Consider the following 24,014-nt stretch of genomic DNA (forward strand, 5'->3'; position numbering starts at 1 on the left):
AGATAATCCAATTGGAGACAGCCTCATAGTGCTGTTAATCTAGGAGAGAGGGACAACAGATATTTAATCTCCCATTTAATAAAGGCGGAACGGACACTCCCGAATGTAACTTCCGTGGAGAAATCAAGTGGTTACTGAATATAGATCGGGTGGTTCGTTTGTCATATTGCTCTCCAACTTGCATTAAATAGGAAATGTTTCTCAAAAAGGATCATTCAAAGTCGAGGTTAGAGGAAAATAAGACAAGATTTCCCAGCTTTTAGGGACAGCTAGCTATTAATCATGCAAATGATGAAGAAATTTAGATACTCGGAAAGACTACTAGAAGTCAAGCACCCACTTAGGGATCCTGCTAGTTGACAAGAAGATTTTTCTTCCTCTTAGAAGGTGGGGGGGGGGGGCGGATTATTTGTACGTAAAGACAAGTTCATGTTTTCGAAAAACAGTTTTCCTCAGCGAAAACTCCACCCACAGAAACTGCGCTTACTCGATGATCTTTCCTGGCATAACGACATTTTTTTTTTTATTTTTCTCTAGTATCTTCCGTCTGAGAACTTCAATACGTCGTATGAGGGTTCTTTTAACCAAACCACAGCCCTGTGCTTTAAATCTCATTAAATCATTTTATACAAGAGCAGAACACACAGAAAAAGTTCAAGCCACAAGGTTACAATACAGGTTAGAGATAGACCCAGGGCCCAAGCCCAGCCCTAAAAACTTTTAGAATTCAAACTCACCACTAACCCTTGCCACATATTCAAGGTCCATAGGAATATGAAAACACATCCAACATGTTGATAACTGTGTGTGGATGAGAAGGGAAAGCATTACAGGGTGATTCGTGTTGTGACGGTTTCCAGAACTTTGCTCTAATCTCTCCGGACTGTTCTGCTCCCACATTCTTCAGAGGAAATTTATCGCAGTTCATTAGATCGATCAAACCACTCCACTTCTCTCTGACTCATACTTAAAAACCTCCCAATTAACAAAAAACTGCCACGCATTTAAAGCAATTATCCCGAATGTATTCCTTTTCAAAATTTCAGGCATCAAACTGTCTTTTTATTAAAAGAAAATTACCTTCCCGCCCATTCGTGCTCTCTCCTGAAATACTTGCAAAACTCTGATAGGATAAAATACATGCCTCACAAGAAATATCAACCAACCCATAACGCTTTTTCCACAGAATGTCCTTGGGCACTTTCTGTCCATTCGGTCTATGGCACGCTCAAGAATCAAACTCAGAATGATTGTTTACCCATTAAATTCTATATGCACACAGCGGTAGACATTTGGAGTTGATGGCTATTTCCCATAGCCTGCATAGTCGATAGCTATTCCCCCGAAATGGGAATCCCCATAGCCCCACAAGTTGATAGTTATCCCCCCAAAACGCCGTTTGGACACAATAACACTAACAGAAAATCGGAGATCAAAAACTTAATATCCACGTAATTACATTTTCTTATTGCAAACCCAGTACAGAGATAGTTCTATCCCTTTTCTGTGAAAGATCGACGAGGTGGCACATGTAACAGGCTTCGGGCCCTCTTACAATATCTACAGCTGACTGAAATTCCTACGGGCATTCTGCAAGTGCACAGGAGGAGAAAGGTTCTCGAACCTGGGCGTGAGTCAGTCCGTCACTGACATCGTGCAACCGTTCTGGGCGGGAAACTAAATCTGAAACGCGTGATTGTCTCGGAACAGAGGATTAAGGATGATCTTCGAGACTAAGAGAGTGAAGTGAAATGGCAACAGGTACTTTGGGTATTTAATATAACAGTGCAGCCATAGATAGGAATGCAGCACGGACTAGCGGGAAAATCTTGGGGCTGGGAGTCAGGAGACCCAGGACCTAGTCCTACCTCTGCCACTTGCCTGCTGGATGACCTTAGGCAAGCCACTGAACCTCTCTGTGCATTCTCCTCTGTAAAATGGGCTTAAAGGAGAATAGTCCTCACATAACCATGAGCAGGCAGGCAGGCAAGTGCCGGGCTGTGATTAAAACCCAGGTCCCCTGCCCAGGCTGGTTCTCCTTCGGGCTGTTTCGGGAAAGTTGTCATAGCATAAGGTTTGGAACTGGGTCTCCCACCCGTGCTTTGTTTTGTTCTGGCGGTGCCGCCAAAAGGCTCAGATGGAGCACTTTTAATTCTGACGCAACTGGCCCTATTACTGTGGAGCGGCTTGACTACTTTGGCAAATCTTTCATGGAAGGTGAATTTATTTACATCTACGATGGTGTCAGTGACCTTTCCAAGGCCCACGAAAGGAGTAGAGAGAGCTCTGCTCTTTTCCTCAATCTGTCAGGGGCAAAAGACTTCTCCGCCGGGGGCGTTTTGGTCTGTGATTCAGGGAGTTCCCCCTGACCACATGCTGCAGCAGCCTGCTCAGAAGACCTGCGACTAGGATCTTGCAGGCAGACGAAATAAGTGAGAGGCCTTGGAAGGTTCCAGTCAACCTTTTCTTAGAGGGGTAATAAGGATAGCATTTTCTCCGCGCTCTACATGCCGAGAAAGCGGTTGGGCCGACATCTGAGGATTAGGTCTGTGGGGCTCTGTCTATACCCTTTCACTGGACCACAGCAGTGAGCCTGGGCCATCATTCTTTAATGATGAGATCAAGTTTGATGGGGCTTAACGTAACACAACGCCACCAAAAGGCGTTACTTGGGTGATTGTGGTGAGATTCTGGGGAAGGAGGAATTGGGGAAGAGGTTTCAAAGAAGAGTATGAGGTTACACCGTGAAGACGGGTAGAGACCCCAAATTATGGGCAAAATCCTTGACCTAGATCCCTAAGCAAACTCTGGTCTCAGCTAAGTCGGTGTGAACTGGTCTCGCACAGAGTTCATGGCCCCAGTGCAATTGGCAGAATTTTAGCAGCAGGGATCTTTATTCGTGACAACATTCTCTCTCTGTTCATATCTATTATGGATCTTTTTTTAATTTTTTCACACAGACTGAAGACAAGAACAGTTATGGAAACGCACAGCACGATATTTGCATTTATAATTAAAAGGAAATTAATCGCCCGGTGAGCATTAATAGGGTGGCTATTCTCCATGAGATGACGTACTTTTAAAAATGAATAATTTATTTACATCCACAGTTGTCTTCTATACAAAGCAAGGTATTTGTCCATGAATATTAAAACAAAACATTAAATGTAGCCATGAATATACATGCTACATTCTGAGTAGTAATGGCATAGTTTAATCATTAAACTTGGCATTAACCTTGGAATTTCATAACCTACTGCGCTTGATCTGAGATGCACTTTTCTATTTCCAACACGGGATATTAGGAATGAACTAATCAAAGGTTTCAGTGCATGTTATTATTTTTATTGCCGTTTACTAGGTAGGAAATAAAATCCACCTTCAATAAATTGCATTAACTGACTAGTTTAATGCCTGATTCACAAGAGATTTTGTTTTAGTTCCATAGGATATAGTAGTTGTGTTTCCCTAGTCATACCGCTATTGGTCTTGCTGTTGTTGGAAAAGATAATCCAGAGTCAGCACGCTATTTTTCCCTCACATAAATGTTCCCAATACGTCTTGCGTATCAATTCAGAATAATCGTGGAGATTTGTCTATGCCATTGTTCTATAGCGTAACCCAACAGCGGGTGCCTTACTTGCCAAGGTATTAGACTAGGAAAGGGAAGATCATCCGGCATTAAAGCAAGAACGTTAAAGCGAGATTCTAACCGAGGGTGATTCAGTCTATAATACGAACATGTGTTAGCACCTAGAGCGTCTAAAAATGTCATCAGACAGATTTTTTGGAGAGCTTGAAGGAAAGAAAACAATTTCCCCCATCAAAAAAAAAAAAAAAAAAAAGAAGCAAAGGGATCTTGGTAGACGTAAGTGAATGGGAAGTTACTCCCATCTAAATGCATTCAGCCACCAGTGAGGAAGGGAGCGTTTCCTCCGCCTGTCGTTCGAGAACCAAACCCGCCTGACCTAGCACAGAAGCCAGGCGATTTTGGACCACCTGCAGGGTGTTAATACAACAGCATGTGATATTATCATAGCAAAAGAGAGAACGTGTTACACTAAACGATGGGACCGGCACACGCCTACAATGTCAAGTTTAACACCGAGAACGACTCTATTCAGAGCAGTGGCTGTCGGCTCCACGGGGTTCGCGGTGAGGGGAACAAGCTACTCTCACGGGCTCTGCTAAATCATCGGGACAAAGTCTGTGGCTTCTCCAGGAGGAAGGCAGGGCCCGATCGTCGGCGGGGGCCCCATAAGATCGGGGTTAGTGTGGCAATACCGTCCCTGCTGCCAAACGGGACACGGAGACTTGGCCCCTGTCAAGTTAGACAGCCAAAGACTTGGGGAAAAAACAAAATCAGGAAAACTGAGTCACTGGAAATATCAACTCCTTGACCTAAGGCCACAAGATGGCCAACTCAGAGAGTATGGTGGGGGGACAAGAGGCTGTGAAAACTGAAGAGATGGTTTGCAATGCCAGGGGAACAAAAGGAGAGACTCTTTGGGGTAAGGCAGAAACTAGGGAGACAATCACTCAAATCCTCTGACGCTTATGCCCGAAGACCCTTCCACGGGAATGTAGTAATCCCTGCAATTACCAAAGAATCCTAGAAGAAAGTCCCATCGAGGCTGCGACTTGGGGAATATCTCATAAAGATGAGCCAGCGAGTGGGGAAGTACAAATGGGGAAATACGAGGCGAAGTCCACTTCCCCCGTTTCTCCTACAGATGTTTGAGATGTGTATCCCTCTTACCTGTAACAGTTATATAACCCTCTGGATGGACTTTTCTAATGGAGTAAGACAATGAGATCAGGCAAAGTCCCCTGTGTCCGGCAGCTCTATAAGTAGACGACCGAAACCGCAAATGGCACGAGGAAAGATAATGGAGAATGGATATGTAAGACTTTCATAATTTTGCCTGGGCTGGGATTTGTATCTACCAACTCTACTGTAATTCTTAGTTCAGTGTTCTGCACACAGTGAGCACTCAATAAATACCACCGACCAGATGAGGAGATTTTGATCATAACTGTGGCGAGCCTCCAACGAGCTGCCTTATTTGTGACTGTTTGTGACTCCCGCGAAGAACAACGAGGAACAGATTGGCGGAGCCACTGATGGGCTCTACTTGAGGCAGGTGACTGCGGGCCTGTGGGGGCGGAGCGTCGAGGGAGGAGTGGCTTCCTCTCCCTGTTCTGCGTACCGTGAGGCACACACAAGGGACGCAGAGGAGAAGCGAGAGGGAGGCCCGCGGAGGGCACGTAAGAAGCGGCGCAGGGGTGCACTGGAGCATGCAGAGCGAAGTACCTAGAGCAGAACGGCAGAAGTAGCAGGAGAGCAGCACTCAAAAGCAGCAGCAGGCAACAGCCCTTGAAAGCGGAAAGAAGCGGCACTGGCGGAACGGGCTCCCTTGACTCGCAGGCTGGTATTGGACCCTTGGTGGACTGGAGGGACAGCGTGTACGTGTCTCCCCCGTGCACACTGGTAAGGCTAAGTAAAAAACCTTCCACAGTAACCTTGGCGATCAGAGGTGTGGTTTGACTTTACTACCTGTCACCGAGGCTTCCCCAGTCCGGGAAGGTCCTGGTTGGTACGATCCGGGGGCGGGTTCGCGACAATAACCTGTCTACAGAAACTACCGTCTCCCTAGCTTGTCGACGACTTCGACGGGGAACACACCTAGCATAATAATGGTGGCACTGATTTAGCTCTCACTGTGTGCAAGGCACTGTGCTTAGCATTGGGCTGAAGGTGTTCAAAATGAACCCGGCCCTCGCCCTATATGGGGCTCCTAATCTATGCGCTACCATAATAATAATTATGGTAGTTGTTAAGCGCTTACTGTGTGCAGAGCACTGTTCTAAGCGCTGGGGTAGATACAGGGTGATCAGACCGTCCCAAGTGGGGCTCACACTTTTTTTTTAATCCCCATTTTTACAGATGAGGCAACCGAGGGCCAGAGAAGTGAAGTGACTTGCCCAAGGTCACACAGCAGACAAGTAACGGAGCTGGGATTAGAACCCACGACCTCCGACTCCCAAGCCCGGGCTCTTTCCGTTAGGCCACCCTGTTTCTAAAGCTGGAGTCACGTGCCCTATATTAACAGGTGAAGAAATTGAGTCACAGAGAAGCTGGGGGATTTACCCAAGGCTGCCCAGCAGACCACTGGCAAAGAGGAAGTTAAGGTCGGGGTTCCCCGACTCCCAAGCCCATGCTTTCTCTTCGCTAGGCCAAGCTGCCTCCAAAATCAATTTAAACTTTAAACACCAACTGATATTTCCCCTGAAATCATCCAGCTTCAGAAGCTCGCTACACCGCGATACCAGAAACGAAACAAAAAAATTGGCCCAACAAACTTTTAGAGAGTTGAAGCGCCGAAACAATTGATGTAATTATGTTTTGACAAGGAAATATGGAAAATGTGAACGGCTGAACAGGATGAAAGATATTTAGTTGTGCCTTCTGATTATGTCTGGATAGATGCAAAGTTATTTGGCTAATAAAGCCAATAGTCTGTGTAAAATGAACTTCGGCAGTATGAGCTACTTAATAGAAAAAAGGCAAAACGTGGTTCCTGCTGATTCTAAAACAGCGTGTTATGGGTCGCGGGGTTTTTTTCGCGTCTTATAGAATTATAAAAATGTGACTACTATCTTTGCCTGAATCGATTTCCTTACAACTCACCGAAGTCCTAACCGCTATAATAGCAGTTTGTTTCTCCCTATGCTGTCTCAGTACAGAAAGTTTACCAACAACCCTACTAATACTTGGTCCCTAAAGTGAAAGAAAAAAGGATATCAAATGATCGCTGGTCCAGACTTTTGATTGCTCCCATAGGCGAACATTTGGGGCGAATCTGGTCCCATTTACCCACCCGTTTGGGAAGCATTAGTTAGGATTTACTTCCTGCAGCAAGAATTCTTGCAGGAGAACAAAGTACATTAACAGAGTACGTCAAGCACACTGTCATGAAGTGGACTGTTCCATTACGGCCTGGGCTAGCTACGTAAAACAAATGGGAACGCTACAAATCTTTATTAATAACACCAACAATAATTTGGGTACTTGCTGAACTCTTGCTATGTACCAAATGCTGGACTGTGCCCTATACTGTAAACAGGTAAGCTCGTTTTAGGCAGGGAACCCTGTCTGTTTATTGTTATATTGTACTCTCCCAAGCGCTTAGTAGAGTGTTCTGCCCACAGCAAGCGCTCAATAAATACAACTGAATGAATGAATGGTCAGACACACTCCCTGTCCAACATAAGGCTCACAGTCTAAGAGGGAAGGAGAACAGGAACCTCCATTTTTTTACAGATGAGGCACAGAGAGGTTAGGTGACTTGCCCAGCGGGCAGGAGAGAGCCACGATTAGAACCTAGGGCTCCTGACTCCCAAGCCCGCAGCCCTCGCGTGCTGTTCCGTTTCGAAGCCGTGAGTAATCGCTGCCAATTTCTATGATTTGCTCTGGAGAGCTGCTGACCAGTAGATATTTTGACTACACCGACATCCTCCACTGAGGGTTTGTTGATTTTTAACTTGAACGCTGACTGCCTGAACTCTGACTGCCCAGTCCGTCGGAATCGCGCGTTCCCTGGCCCAAGGATGCAAGTGTAAAAGGCGACGGCGGAGAAAACCAGTGCTGGCGTGAAATCAGATCAAGGCCGAGCTCGCCAAGTGAATAAAAACCGTGACGGTTTTGAGTCCACTAAAAGGAATGTTGTAAGACACTTCCAGGAACTCCTGAAAAAGAAATGGAACAGATTCCATCTCATCCATGCTCCTTCAAGTACTGCATCCTGTAAGAATAGTGATTGTTTTCTGGCAACTGCCCACTTACAGACAGAATTACAGGGAAGCACTTAAAGACACCAGAATGCTTGGCCGTGACTTGCGTGAAGCAACAGGTCCTGGATATACCGGTTTCTCTGGGCTGTCTTCTCTGAGCCCGATAGTGACGGACCAGTAAAAGACAAGGATTCTCAATTCCCACAGATGCATATTTGCTCCGGACTTAGGAGGAATAGAGGGAGCGTGGTGACGGGATTCACGTTGCCAGCAGGAAAAACACAGAGGGGAATAAATATAAGCTCCCTGTGCACAGAGATCGTAGCTCGGGCTTCGGTTACACTTTACCAGGTGTTCAGTACGATCCAAAACCTGGGTGGGAAGATCCACCTTCCCACCCAAACCCTGTCCCCTCCATGCCTTTCTCATCATTGCAGACCACCGAATACGTAACCTTGGCGTGATCCTTGACTCATCTCTATCAGTGGACCCCCATATTCAATCTGATACGGAATTCTGGAGGGTCTCCTTTCGCAACGTTGCGAAAAGCCACCCTTTCCCCTCCATCCACGCTGCTACTCTGCTGATCCAAGATGGGATATCCTATCCCATCTTGATTACTGCATCAGCCTCCTTGCCGACCTCCCAGCCTCTCTCTCCCCACTCCAGTTCTCATTTCACTAAGCTCCCCAGATCATTTCCCCCCTCCCCCCCCCCCCAAAATTCATTCCATGTCTCCACATTCCTCAAGCACCCCCAGTAGTGACCCGTCCACTTCCACGTCAAACAGAAACTCTTTACGATCGGCTCTGAAGCGCTTAATGAGCTCCCCCCTTCCTACCTTACCTCTGATTTCCTACTACAACTCTGCCCACACCTTTCACTTCTCTAAAGCCAACCTACTCACTCTACAACAATCTTATCTATCTCACTGCTACCTCTTGCCTACAGCCTCCCTCTGGCCTGGAACTCCTTCCCCGTTCAGATTTATTCAATAGTTCGATCGCTAGTATTTACTGAGCGCTTACTATGTGCAGAGCACTGTACTAAGCGCTTGGAAGGCACAATTCGGCAACGGGTAGAGACGATCCCTGCCCAGTGACGGGCTTGCGGTCTAATCGAGGGGGGCGGACAAAAACAATAGCGATAAATAGAATCAAGGGGATGGACATCTCATTAAGGAAATAAATAGGGAAATAAAAATACATACAAATGAGCAGATGAGCAGTGCGGAGGGGAGGGGAAGGGAGAGGGGGAGGAGCGGCGGGAAAGGGGGGAAAGGGGGCTTAGCTGAGGGGAGGTGAACGGGGGACAGACAGACCACCTCTCTCCCCACCTTCAAAGTCTTTTTTAAAAATCACACCTCCTCCAAGAGGGCTTCCCCAGCTGAGCTCTCTTTTCCCCTATGCCCTCTCCCTTCTATGTCACTCTTGCCTATGGAGCTGTACTTTTAAGCACTTGATATTCACTCCACCTGAAGCCCCACGGCACTTATATATATACCCCCATATTTTTAAAAAATATCTGTCTGTAAGCTTCTTGTGCGTAGAGGACACCAACTCTGTTTGGGACTCTCCTAAATATTTAGTAGGGTGCTGTGCACACAGAAAGCATTCAGTAAATGCCACCGATTGATCAGTAATAATAACTGTGGTATTTTACCACGTGCCAAGCACTTCACTAAACACTGGGGAAGACCCAAGATAATCAGGTCGGTCCGGTCCCCGTTCTTCGTCGGGCTCACCGTCTACAGAGGAGGGCGAATGCTACCTAATTCCCATTACAGAGATGTGGAACTGAGGCCAGAGAAGTTAAATGACCTGCCCAGGGTCACAGAAAGTCAACGGGATTGGAACCCAGGTCCTCCGAGTCCTAGCTCGGCATTTTCCGCTAGGCCATGCTGCTCTTAAGGCACTAGCAGAAGGAGTAAGTTCCTTGTGGGCAGGATCATGTCTACCAACTCTGTTCTATTGTTCTTTCCCTAGTGCACGTACAGGACCCTGCACACCATAACCACTCGAAGAATATCCGTGATTAAACGACAGTCTTTCTTTTACACCCACTGGGCGCAATGCAGTCTACTAAGAAGTTGGGAACTTACCAAACGCATTCCTGCCCACAAGGAGCTCACCCTCTATCGGGTTTGAAGAGTCTTAACAGCTGAGTCTTCCATTTAAGCCATCCCCATTGCTTAATACGCACAGGGTCCAAATAAATCATTCAAAGGCATTTCATTTTTTGTTGGGATTTAATCACAATCAAACTCTCATCCTGTGTGTTTCGCAGGCCTGTGAATACTTCTCCTCTATCATCAATCTCTGATATTATGCTTTGAGGTTATGAACGCCCTTGCAAAACGGAATCCGAAATGATTGTCTCACTGTCTCTCAATGAGCACGGCCTATTTTTCTAGGAACATTATGTGAACTGTAGATTATCGACTAATGCGTGTGTGTAATAGATGTGTTTTTGTGCCGTGGGTTTAGCCTGTTCACTGAATTTCTCTCTCGCTCTCTCACTTTATCCTAGCAGGTGTGTTTGAAATGCACGGCTGATGAGGAATTTCTCAAGTATCAAAGTCTTCTATAGATTGTGATTGAATTTGGGAGTTGTAGCTCTCGTTCCTGAAAGAGTTGATGCGAGGTTTTTTTTTCCCCACCGAGCAGGGCTCTAAATCAGAGATTTTTTTTTAAAGATAGAAGGTGATAAAGGCTTGGGGCTGTTCGACACTTTTCTTCTGCACAGTATCTTTCCAATTTGCTGGAAAATCATTGAACAGTTGCTTTGAAGGTGACCTACCTTTGGGAAACCTCCAATAATAAATACCAGTCTTGTCCAAAAAAAGGTTTTGCCACATAGAATTAAATTCGGAACTCATTATTTTTCCTTCCTTTGGTGAGAAAAGTTTTGGTATGGAAACCTACCAGTTTAAGCACGGAGAGCTACAATACCTTCTACTTTATAAAAGATTCTTCTGGGACAAATGCTGTCATCTCGGAATTACTTATATGTCAATAATAATTGGGGTATTTGTTAAGCGCTTACTATGTGCCAAGGACTCTACTGATTTCTGGGATAGTTGTATGTCTGTCCCACTTAGGGCTTCCAGTCTAAGAGGAAGGGAGAACAGGTATCTTTAATCTCATTTTTCAGAAGAATGTTGGTATTCGTTAAGCGCTTACTATGTGCCGAGCACTGTTCTAAGCGCAGGGGTAGACATAGGGGAATCAGGTCGTCCCACGTGGGGCTCACAGTCTTAATCCCCATTTTACAGATGAGGGAACTGAGGCCCAGAGAAGTTAAGTGACTTGCCCACAGTCACACAGCCGACAAGTGGCAGAGCTGGGATTCGAACTCATGAGCCTTGACTCCAAAGCCCGTGCTCTTTCCACTGAGCCACGCTGCCCCCAGGGAGGTTAAGTGACCTTCCCAAGAGCACAGAATGGGCAAGTGGTGGAGCTTGGATTAATTAACCGATCAGTAGTATTTATTGAGAGCTTACTCTTCACAGAGCACTGTACTAAGCATTTGAGAGCGATACAACGGAGCTGGAAAACACATTCCCTGCTCAAAATGAGCTTGTAGTCTAGAGGGGGAGACAGACATTAATATAAATAATTTAAAGATGAGTACGTACAGTCTAATTTCGCTGACTCCCAGGCCTCTGCTCTTCCCATTAGGTTACGCTGCTTCCCTGTGTTTGGAAGGATTAATAATATAATTTTACCATTCAGTTCTTAATTCCAAAACTTCGAGGGAGAAATTAAACCGAATGTATTGTCATTATCATAGGGCAAATCCGCACCCAAACGTGTCCGTGGCATGCACTCTTTCTCCGGAGAGAGGAAGTACAGAGTACCTCTTTCTGACGACGATAATAATTATAATAATAGTGATATTTGTTAAGCTCTTACTATATGCCAAGCGCTGTACTAAGCACCGGAGTAGATATGAGATAACCAGGTCCCACGTGGGGTTGACAGTCTAAGTAGGAGGGAGAACACATTGAATCCCCATTTTGCAGATGAGGGAACTGAGGCACAGAGAAATTTAAGTGACTTCCCCAAAGTTAGCAGGCAAGTGGCACACCCAGAATTAGAACAGGAAATCCGGAAGAGTTCCGCTAATCACTTCATTCTAGACCCTGAGACCATTTCGGGCAGGGATTGTCCCTATTTGTTGCCGAATTGTACTTTCCAAGCGCTTAGTCCAGTGCTCTGCACACAGTAAGCGTTCAATAAAGATGACTGGCTGAATGAATAATACCAAAGGACCTTTGAAGATCCAAACGATAGAACATTTAAGATCCTTCGTGTGCCTCCTTCAGTCAATTAATTGATAGTATTTACTGGGCATCTACTATGTGTAATAATAATAATAATGATGGCATTTGTTAAGTGCTATGTGCAAAGCACTGTTGTAAGCGCTGGGGAGGATGCAAGGCTGATCAGGTTGTCCCATGGGGCGGGGGGGAGTGGGGGGGGGGCGGCTCACATTCTTAATGCCCATTTTACAGATGAGGTACCTGAGGCCCAGAGAATAATAATGTTGGTATTTGTTAAGCGCTTACTATGTGCAGAGCACTGTTCTAAGCGCTGGGGTAGATACAGGGGAATCAGGCTGACCCACGTGAGGCTCACGGTCAATCCCCGTTTTTCCAGATGAGGTAACTGCGGCCCAGAGAAGTGAAGTGACTCGCCCACAGTCACACGGCTGACGAGTGGCAGAGCAGCGATTTGAACCCATGACCTCTGACTCCCAAGCCCGGGCTCTTCCCACTGAGCCACGCTGTTTAGTTAAGTGGCCTGCCCTAAGTCACACAGCTGACGAGCGGCAGAGCCGGGATGTGAACCCATGACCATTACATGCCTACGCAGAGCACTGTACTAAGTGCTTGGGAGGGTACAAGAGAGTTAGAACGTATGATTCCCTGCCCTCAAGGAATTTACACTCTAGCGGGAGAGACGGACACAAAATAATTTACAGGTATGAGTAGCGAGAAGAAAAATGGGTGTGTAGGTGAAGAAGAAGCAGAGAAGCAGCAGCTTCTCTCAGCGAAGCAGCGCGGCTCAGTGGAAAGAGCCCGGGCTTTGGAGCCAGAGGTCAGGGGTTCGAATCCCGGCTCCGCCACTCGTCAGCTGTGTGACTGTGGGCGAGTCGCTTCGCTTCTCGGTGCCTCGGTTGCCTCGTCTGTAAGATGGGGGTTAACGGTGAGCCTCATGTGGGACAACCTGATGACCCTGCATCTACCCCAGCGCTCAGAACAGCGCTCTGCACAGAGGAAGCGCTTGACAAATACCAACATCATCCTTATTACGAGCGAGTCCTTAAATAGTAGCTTAGCTCTTTGTGCACAGAAGTGCCCTGTGTCGGTGTGAACGTATAAAGGTATAGTTGGGCCGGAGTGAAGAGGGGGTAATCGGGGACTATCCCCTGGAGAAGAGACAGACTGTCTGCAGATGAAAATTAACGTGGCTTCAGTCTCTCCCTCGGCCCCAAGATGACTTCTTCTGTGAGTGGCGGGGCCTGCTCTAGCCCAAGAAAGTTTATTTAATTATTGTAACTTCAGGGCCGCTGGGAGGACTTTGGAAATCAGTGATCTGACTGAGCAGCCCTGTAGCGGCAACATGGGTTTGGTGGAAGGTTCGTTGGTTGCCCCACTGAGATCAGACCCCGTAGAAGCCTTTAACCCTCACCCTCGGGGAGCTCGCTGCTTCTGTTTGATTCGAAGGCACTTAAATTTAGCTTCCCTCTTTCCAGCTCTCTTTTTATTAAGGCAGCGTTCCTCTGTCTGTGAATCCCTGACCATTCTGTCCTTAACGGTGGTTAAACTCCTTTCACAAAATACCTCAGGGATAGTAGCAATTATCCAGTGGGGTTGACCTTAAATACATTAGATTTCTATAAGGCCCCCAAACCTCATAATGCTACCAGAATACCTGCCTGATAGTCTGCATCGCAACTTTTAATTTTCATCAGAACGATCAAATGATGATTTTGCTGTTTGTTAAGGATTTACCGTGTGCCCAGCACTGTGGTAGATACCGAGGAGAAAATTTATAGCATCGAGCTGTTTGCTGAGGAAGCAGTTCTTATCCATTTATTACAGGCTAATAAAATCAGATGTCGTCCCTGTCCCACGTGGGGCTCACAGCCTAAGGGGAGGAGAAAGAGGAACTGAATCCCCATTTTATCGATAAGGAAACTGAGGCACAGCTAGTACACCGTAGGCTCCTAGACACGCTCAACACCTTGTAGTCAGGCTGTAGGCAAGTGGCAGGGCTGGGCCTAGAGCCCGGGGCTCTTGACTCCTGCCCTTTCTTCACTAGGCTTTGCTGCTTCTCAGATTTTTCCATTTAGACCGTTGCAAACGTGTGGGAGATCTGATCAGAAGACAGGCTCCTGGGACCCTAGAGTACCTCGCTGGTCAAGCAGAGTCCGGGCAAGCGGGTCGGTGAGGGAATCAGAGCAAGAAGCTGTCAATCGACCCGTCACCCTTGGCAGTCGGAAGCCACCCACGACCTTGCAATCCACGTCCCCGAACCCGTCTTCTCAGGCCCAAATACGTGGCTTTCCGCCAACCCCGGCACAGCCCGACGAACATCCCGTCTTCAGTGATTTGAAACTGTGGCTGTTGGGGGACTATTGGAAACTCGAGAATTTCTTGGACCGAGCATCAGTCTTCCCTGTACACAAGGTGCTTCTGCTATTCGGTGCTGATAACCTGACTAAATATTTACCTGTTCCCCACTTAGACATGGCCTCTGGGTGACTTTTTGAGGAAGAGCACACTCCGTTTTCAAAATATTGGGTAGATGCTGCCTTCTCTAAGTGTATTCAACTCCAATAAGTTTCCGAGACATAAGCTGCCTGCTTGTTAAATTCTAGGAAAATTTATAGCATTGAACCGTTTGCTGAGGAAGCATTTCTTATCCACTCTGAGGCTTCGGCAACTGCTTACATTTCCTCCAACCTCAAGAAGAAGGATCGCAGCATCCAGGAAAGAAGCTGCCATCATCTGTTGAGCTCTTCCGTATCCCCCTGACTGCAGACGGCAAACCACACCGGCGGATTCTACCACGATAGCCTCGTAAGCAATTAGACGAAAGGCAAAACGTATCCCGAAAAGGCATTTTCGGTGACTGGTCTTAACGCTGGAAGAGAATGAAATTAAATAAAAAAAACTATTATAAAAAGAAAATAAATAAATAATAAAACCGACCCACCTTGACCAGCTCCAGCAAAAACCTTCACATTAACCCACCAGCTCTTTCTTCTCTCTGGGAAGGCATGTGACTATACAGACATGTATGTGACCTCGGGCGAGTCACTTCACTTCTCTGCGCCTGGGTAAAATGGGGATTGAGACCGCGAGCCCTATGGGGGACGTGGACTGTTGTCCAACCTGATCCCTTTGTACGTACCCCGCGGTTAGAACGGTGGCCAAGTCAAGTGCTTAAATACTATTTTTTAAACATAGGGTATTTTCTTTCCCTTCCCAGAAGTTTTTTTTTTTTAAAAAACTACCCACTGCAGGTGGGAGACGGAAACTGTTGCCATCAGAAGTGTCCTGATTTATTACAGTAGATGAAGAGGCACGGTCTGATGAGACCATCTACCGCAGTGCCAGAAATACCAATGTGTTACCAAGCTCTAAGCTCCTAGAGGGCAGGAATTGTGCTGTTCTCTCCCAAGTGTTTAATACAATGTGCGGCGCACAGAAAGCCACTTATTCAGTTCATCGCCAAATCCTCAAAACCTTCAAAACACAGTTCAACCCCAAACACAAAACTATGGCTTCTCTACAGAATCTTATAGCTGTCACTTAAATATTTAATTACGAAGGTCAAAAATTAATTAGAACGCAAGGCACCGTTACGAGTCCGGAGGGATACACGAACCGGCATTTGCGGCTGAAGCCATAAAAAAAGGAAATCTGAGGATTTCTCTCCCCTACGCTTACCTTGACAGTTCTTTGTTTCTGGGGCCTATTCCGTTTCTTTTCTACCTAGGACTTTCGCCCTATTAACCCGGTCTATCCCGGCTTAAGAACCGCTTGGCGCTATTAAAACAGGATAACGGAGATGAAACTGGGGCCTTAGGACAAAGGTAAGAAATGGAGATGTTTAGGAAGAACAAAGCCCCGCATCCTAGTGACCAAGCCTCCAGTCTAGACGAGTCTTGACGACATCCATCATGTGCCAACCCCTGTGCCTTTGCTCAGGAAGCAGCCAATGCCTAGTAGGCTCTTTCCTCCCAGATGCCAAACGACATCACTCAGTTGAGGAGACTGAGGCAGAGAGAAGTTAACGGACATACCCGAGATCAACCGGCGGTTGGGTGACCGAGTCGGAATTCGAACCCAGGCTCGGGCTCTTTCCACCAGGCCACGCTGCCTCCTCAGGTTCTCCAGAACTTTTCTAAGGCTGGTGTGCATCAGTCACCGATCCTCCAAGAAAATCTCCAAGCAACTCTTCCCCAGGCAGCGGGAACCACCGATAATTAGAATTAGCCGTAGATAGAGAGCTGAGGACGACAGGGCTGACAGTGCGATTGTATCTCTGGGTGTGAGCGCCAGGGTGACCATCTCTTACACCCTACGCTCCCGCAAAGAGGGTAGTGCAGCTTTTCGGGCCCTCTGCCATTTGCGGTGACCGGTACCTGACGCTAATGAAGAAGAGGGGAATAGTTTGCCTGACCGGCAGCCGGGCATTTGCTTAAGCTGTTTCTGCAGGGGTGATAATAACGGCGGCATCCGCTGAGCAGTGACTATGTGCCAAACAGTAGTCTAAACACTGGGATGGCCGGTGAAAATCCAGATCGGACCCAGTCCCCGTACGACACAGGCCTCAGACTCTGAGGGGGAGGGAGAGCAAGTATCTAATCCCCAGACTCCAGTGGAGGAGACCGAAGCCCAGACGAGGTGGGAGACTCGCCCGAGGTCCTGATTCGAAAAGAGGGGGCAGAGACCCTTCTGCTGGCTGGAAATGGCGACCCGGGATCCGGGAAGGGCTGCAGCATTCGGCCCCATCGCCCGAACGGGAAGCCAGAGAACGGGCTCTGGGCAGACGCGGGTGGTGGGAGGCTGCGGTTTATCGGCCAACGGGGTACAGGTACGAGTTGAGAAGCGGCATGACCCAGTGGCAACAGCACGGGCTTGGGCGAGTCACTTCACTTCTCCGGGCCTCAGTTACCTCGTCTGGAAAATGGGGATTGAGACCGTGAGCTCCGTGCGGGACAACCCGACCGCCTTGTATCTACCCCAGTGCTGAGGACGGTGCTTGGCGCACCGTCAGCGCTTAACAAATACCATAACTACTACTACAGACGGACCCCAAGCCCTGCCGGAGTCCCGCTGTAAGGGGTAGCCAGAGGCTCCCCTCTCTGGTTCACCGGTTCGTGCCTGTTCGGATGTCGTCCCGCCTTCCATTCTCCTCGCACGTCCCTCCCCCTCCCGTCCAACCTCCCTCGGGATAAACACGGATCTGCCGCCGGCAGGTTGAATGCGCTACGCCAGCTGGTTGTCTGGAATCCTCTCTTGCCTTTTGGTGTAAAGGATGGCGGGTAGGTAGCGCCGATGAAAGCGACGGCATCTGTGCTAAGCCCAACTCACGTAGACCTACGACCGTTCACTCGATCGATCAATGGGATTTATTGAGCACTTACTGGGTCTGGAGCCCTGAATTAGGCACTTGGAAGAGAACAGAATAGTAGAGGCGTCTGACACGCTCCCCGCCCGTGCAGACCCCGTGTCTAGAGGGGCCGTTCAACGCATTGCCGTCCCGCAGTTAAGCCCGTTTCCGCGTTAGAACGTGTGTCCTTCGTAGGCGAGGAATACGTCTCACGCTTCCGTTGGAACTTCCAGGAGCTCAGTACAGGGTCGAGCCCTCGGTAGGTGCTCAATAAATACCATCATAATGTCCCTGGCAGCGTGGCTCGGTGGAAAGAGCACGGGCTTTGGAGTCCGAGGTCATGGGTTCGAATCCCGGCTCCGTCACTTGTCAGCTGGGTGACTGTGGGCAAGTCACTTCACTTCTCCGTGCCTCGGTTGGCTCATCTGTAAAATGGGGATTAGGACTGTGAGCCCCACATGGGACAGCCCGATTCCCCTGTGTCTACCCCAGCGCTTAGACGAGTGCTCGGCACACAGTAAGCGCTTGACAAATACCGACATCATTATTATCATCATCATTATTATTATTACATATGGGCGGCAGAGCCAAGGAGATCTCTGGCTTCGGGGGCTAGCTACACACTGTTCATTTCCCTTCTGCTGCTGCAGCTGGAAACTTTAGACTTAATGCACACCATCACTCTGCATGGAGCTCACATGTCAATTAATCAGGCAAAAGACACAATCGGATCCTTAATAGAGCACTGAAATATTTACGAGTCGTTCTTCAGCAACATTTCCTAGAGCGGAAAAAAAGCAAATGCGGGGAAAAAAAAAAAAAAAAAAAGTCCTCATTGGGATGACGTTAAATACAAATTTCTTTGGCAAAAATGATAGAAAAACTTCAAGTTCATTCCTCAACCTATCGCTACGTGCTGGCACATATCGCATCAGTATGCGGCAGGTATGCAAATATACTCGATTAGGCTGACTTTATACTTTACAATCCCGTTCTTTCTGTAGATGCCTTTTAAACACATACGTTTTCAACGTGCAAGGGCCATTCTTTGTGAAAATTACTGAAGTCGGGGATAGTACTGAAACGACGTCTGTGAACAGAATATTATCCATGGAGGGACCACTCACCTGTCTGGACCGGTATCCGGCTTTTAACTGATCGGCCCTGATTTGGCCATCAAAATTTTCAAGCAGATGCCTACTCTGCTCTCGCCGTGGGATGATGATTTCATAGGTATTTATGCATATTTTCAAAACTACAATTAGCAAACCAATAGAACCAAAGCGACGGCTGCCTGGATTTGTGAAGTCTGAGATGGTTGACGCTTTCAGCCCCAAAGCCCAAGGGTTTTTCTTGAAATGATTCCACTCCCTCAAGAGGCTTACAAGCTAGCGGAGTCCCTTAATGTCTCTGTGCCTTAGTTTCCTCACCTGGACGGTGGGGATAAAATACCAGTTCTCCCCCAGACTGAGACCTGTGTGGAAGAGGAACTGTATCTGGCGATTCTGTATCTATTCCAGCACTCGGTACAGGGCTTGACACAGAGTAAGCACTTAATAAATGCCATCATTACTATTATCATTCTCATTACTATTGTGACCAATGGCAGGTGTCTCTGAACAACTGGTGACCCTCCCTCATCGCCTGGCAATCCTAGAGGCAAATCAGAAACTGTCTCCAATAGTCAGAGGCTGCCCCTCCTGTTAGAGTGTCACAGATGTTCCATTTGTCTCCCTGTTAGTGTCTCTCACCTGTCGGAGAGAATCATCAATTGGCCGCCAATGGGCTCAACTGATATAATAATAATAATAATAATAACGTCGGTATTTGTTAAGCAGAGCACTGTTCTAAGCGCTTGGGGGGGGGGGGGGATACAGGGTCATCAGGTGGTCCCACGTGAGGCTCACCGTCCCCATTTTACAGATGAGGTAACTGAGGCCCAGAGAAGTGAAGTGACCCGCCCACAGTCACACAGCTGACAGGTGGCAGAGCCGGGAGTCGAACTCATGACCTCTGACTCCCGAGCCCAGGCTCTTTTCCACTGAGCCACGCTGCTTCCCCTATATAGCGAGCCAGATCACTGAGAGGGGCAACACCGAATTGCTAGCTTCTCGTGCCACCGAGGAAAGCGGTCAGAAAAGTCATAGCCAGAGGAACAGTTTACAGTACGGCTACGGACGGGCACGTCAGAAGGAATCAGACGATCCCCTTTTCTGTCTGTCTGTGGAAGACCGGGTGTCCGCAGAACATGAGATTTGGCAGGCCCACAACAGTTGATGTGTTTCGTGCCTACGAGGGTGTCACAGACTCGTTCCCAATTGGTTCCCGGTTTGCCCGCAGTCACACAGCCGACAAGTGGCAGAGCTGGGATTCGAACTCGTGACCCCTGACTCCAAAGCCCATGCTCTTTCCACTGAGCCACGCTGCTTCTCCTTCATTAGAATGACTAACATCGGTCAAGTGATAAAGCAGTGGTATTTATTGGGCACGTTCCACGTGCGGAGCACTGTGCTAAGCACGTGGGAGCGGACAGCAAAATAGAGTTGCTAGACACGGCCCCTGCCCACGCCGTCACATCAGAGAAGCAGCGTGGCCCAGTGGCTCGGGCGTGGGCACGGGCCTCAGAAGGACCTGGGTTCCAATCCCAGCTCCACTGCTTCTCTGCTGTGTGACCTTGGGCGAGTCATTTCCCTCCTCCGTACCTCAGTTACCTCATCTATAACATGGGGACTAACGCCGTGAACCCCATGGAGGACTTGAACTGTGTCCAACCTGACCGTCCTGTAACTGTGTCTAACGTTAGTAAGCGCTTAACAATTGCCATTAAAAAACCCCCACCACACCCACATGTATGCCCAGCCACCACTTGTCAGTCAGTCGTATTTGTTGGGCACTTACTGTACTAAGCGCTTGGGAGAGTATAATAACAGACACGTGCCCTGCCCTCAACGAGCTGACGGTCTACAGAGGGAGACAGTCATTGGTAGAAATAAATAAAATGGCGGATGTGTACGTAAGTGCTTGTCTCCCTCGCCTTTCGCTCCGGCTGTCGGTATTCCTTTTTCTTTCCCCTTATTGCTTTAACTGACTTGGAAAGTCCTTTTGGACAAGACTCATGCTTCTTTTCAGAAGTCAAAACCGGCAGGGGGTGGAGGATTGAGTTGAGCAGGAAGAGGCATGAAGTGGAGAGACATTCAGAGACATGGGAAGAAGGGAAAATGTGGGTAGAGAGGAAGGGAGGCAAAGGGAGACGCGAGGGTGAGGAGGGGAAAGAGGGAAAGGGGGTGAGAGATCAACTGGGGAGATGCCCCTATTTCCGGTCTGCACCACTTCTTCCGTGTAAAAATTCCATTTGTCTATCCTCCTGTTGTGGTGGTTTGGGGCAAAACTTTCTACCCTTTAAAACTTCAGCTTCAATCGGTTCTCCTCTCATCCTGCCGCTACAGGATTTGGCGAGCCCTGATCCAAGCTCGCCTCACGTACCCTCTTCCCAGTTCTGCTAGTTAGACAATAAGGCTGATGCGAGGGAAATTCAATCTGAAATATTTCCCAGTAGGGTTGGACCACTATTGGCTTAGAATGGATTAAGTGCAGGCCTAACTAAAGACAAAGAGATGAACTAGTCGGTCTCTCGAGGTTCCTTTCGGTCTCTGATATTTCGAAGATTCATTTAGGAATCAAAGAGGCTAGAATCCAATTTGGCTTTTGCAGCGGAGGCAAAAATCGAACCACTATATTTTATGGGGATGTCTGAGTGGTCAGTGGAGTGTAAGACTTACAGTATTGAGTTATAGTAACTTTCTTCCAAGGAAAGCATAGCACTTGAGAAATTTGATCTTATTTTCCTCCAAAGAATTCAGAAGAGGAGGAGCTTCGGATCCGGTTGGAATTGTGCAGCCATAGGAAGTTGCCTACGGGACTGAGATCTAAGGTAGGAAATGGCAGAGGTCAGGGTCGAATCCAGACCTCCACAGCCCCATTCCACATTCTTTTAACTAGATCACAATCTTCCACTATGCATTTATAACCCAAATAGTATTAAAGGGAAGCAGACCGGAAAACAAACTGGAAAACCAACGGGGCGGGGATCGTTTCTCCCAACTCAACTGTATTGTACTTTCCCAAGTGCTTAGTACAGTGCTCTTCAGCAGGGAAGGAACTCGATAAATACCACTGATTGATTTCTATGAAAATAAATTATTCATGGCGAGCCACAGGTCACGTTACAATTCCTTCGCTGCCTTTATTTGGACTCTCAAGGGGCTGCAGAACCTCGGGCTGGCTTTTCTCATAAAGCAAAACAATAAAACTATTTGAAAAATTAATCACAGCGAATGAATTGAATCGGGGGACTAACACAATTAAAAATAATTACAGCAATGTAATTCCTGTCTACTCTTAACCTCCATGTAGCCTATCATCGTTATAATAAATATGTGGGCGATAACTCTTGGCTACAGTGAAGTTATAGCTAGTCTGTGAAATAACTTCTTTTCCAGAGCATGGTAATCCAGCCAAAATTGAGTCCTTTGGGTTGATTCCTTTGCAGGCCCAGTAGTAAAACTTTCTCTTTTAATACCTGTGGCATCCGTGGCATGCTTACCGTGCGCCAAGCGCAGTCCCTGTCCCACATGGGGCTCGCAGTAACGGGGAGGGAGAACACGAGGAGGAAATGATGGCAAGGTTAAGTGACTCAACCAAGGTCACCTCATAAAATGTGGTAGAACCAGGATTAGAAAACCCAGACCGCCAGATTCCCGGGCCTGTGTTCCTTCCACTGGGCCACTCTACTTCTCTTTGGTAAAAGGGAATTAAAACGGTCCCAAGCAGGCCTAGTCCTGCAATACTCAAGTGACTCTGGAACATTAATGGAAGATCAGAGCGGGCGTCAAAGGAAATGACTTCGTGGACTGACAGACGGTTTGGTCCCGGCACTAATGTGCTTTAGCTTGCTTTAGAGACCCTGACAGGATTATACAGGGCATGAATGTTTAATAGAATTCCATTTTAAATCTCATTTGGATAAATAAAACACTACCCATAAAGGAATGCATATACATGAAGCCTTTCTTTAAGCATAATATTAAGCAAAAGACTTTGCCCTTATAAATAATTTTGATCGTGCGATCTCTTAGCCGATCGTGGAGGTTCACTGCCTTGGAATGGGAGACGGGGTTGGGGCGCGTTTTCCAGGTAGAACTGTGACCTTCCCGGAGGTATTATGAGACTGAGAGCTGACGGTCCCTCATCTTCTCTGCAGAGTGTGGGGTTGGAGGAGCTTGTTCCTGCATGAATGTGGACAAAACAGTCCCACGGCTTTACTACAGCGTCTCGCCCACTGTATCTTCCAACAGGGCTAAGTAGTAAGAGTACATTTCACCTCCTCTCCCAATCCCTGCTTCCCATTCAGGTGGAGAGGCTATGCCTTGTGACATGCCCCAGATGTGGAAAAGCCAAGGGGAAATGAAAGCCAAGATCCTGCAGGAATAAACAATAGAATCCACAGATCAAATGACTAATAAGGACAACGATAAGCCGGAATGCTAAGCAACGGAATGGACAGAGCACCGGCAGAGTCTGTTTTCAAGATTTCAAAAATGTCAGCGTCAGGATACGATATTTCTGCCTGAGATTCCCTCATTTCACATCACACCCGGAGATCATCATTTTGAACATACGCTAGCTAATCTGCAGCAACTGACCCTGGATGGAAATGTCAGTTGGAACCAAGAACTCACTTGTTCCTTCGGTCTTGAAATTATTCCAGAGAGCCATATCGATTGCTTGTGCGTTACCGAATCATTTTCTGCTGCTATGTCCATCAGGAATAGCTATTTGTGGATGAGATATCTGCGGTCTCTTTTGACGCATGTTAATTAATAAAAAGATTTAATCGCCAAGTGCTGACTAAAAAGGTACGTGGCAAAATAGGCCAAATTTAGCGATCAGCGAAAACTAGTTCAAGCCCGGTTTGCGACGAGCTTATCTGCGAACTCCATCGTTATCGTCCTGTCCCATGGGCTTAGTGCAGCCCTCTGCGCACAGTAATGGTCGATAGATACCACCGATTGATCGGCACCCAAATCCTGCTGATCTCTCCCATTTCTCTACACAGCAGGGGTCCCTCCACTTAGTGCTGTGTTAACTATTCAGGCCCTTACATCGCTCTTCATTAACTTACTTATTGCCTCGACAGATTCAGTAGTGCTCACGGTAGTTATTAAGCACTTGCTACGTTCAGGGCACTGTACTAAGAGGTGGAATAAAGTAAACGGGTGAGAGTGAGCCCCGGTCCCTGCCTCTCCAAAGCCTCACCGCCTAAAAATAAGGCGGGGAAGGATTTGGCCAGAGACCCGGTAGTAAAGACGAACTGATAGAAATACAAAACAACCCAAAAGACAGAGTTTGGAGTCCAGCGACTCCAGCCAGCGGTAAAAGAAATCAACGGAGACCTCACAGTACTGAATGAGACTCCGGCGGGGCCGAAGGTGGCCTTGCTTAAAGGATCTACTCCCACGCTGTGCCCTAAGGGACTCTGATTCGTACGTTTTCCTTCTATTCTTAAGCATTATATTCCGATTTACTGGG

General features: G+C 47.5%; 1 long non-coding RNA gene across 1 annotated transcript; it reads left to right on the top strand.

The window, feature by feature from the left end:
• Positions 1-5,239: 5,239 nt before the first annotated feature.
• LOC114816400 lies at positions 5,240-23,326 on the top strand. Its single transcript, XR_003764168.2, has 3 exons — positions 5,240-5,491; positions 21,280-21,357; positions 22,837-23,326. It is a non-coding gene; the product is annotated as an uncharacterized LOC114816400 (long non-coding RNA).
• Positions 23,327-24,014: the final 688 nt, after the last annotated feature.

The sequence above is a fragment of the Ornithorhynchus anatinus genome, chromosome 14 (genome assembly GCF_004115215.2).
Source record: "Ornithorhynchus anatinus isolate Pmale09 chromosome 14, mOrnAna1.pri.v4, whole genome shotgun sequence".
NCBI lineage: Eukaryota > Metazoa > Chordata > Mammalia > Monotremata > Ornithorhynchidae > Ornithorhynchus > Ornithorhynchus anatinus.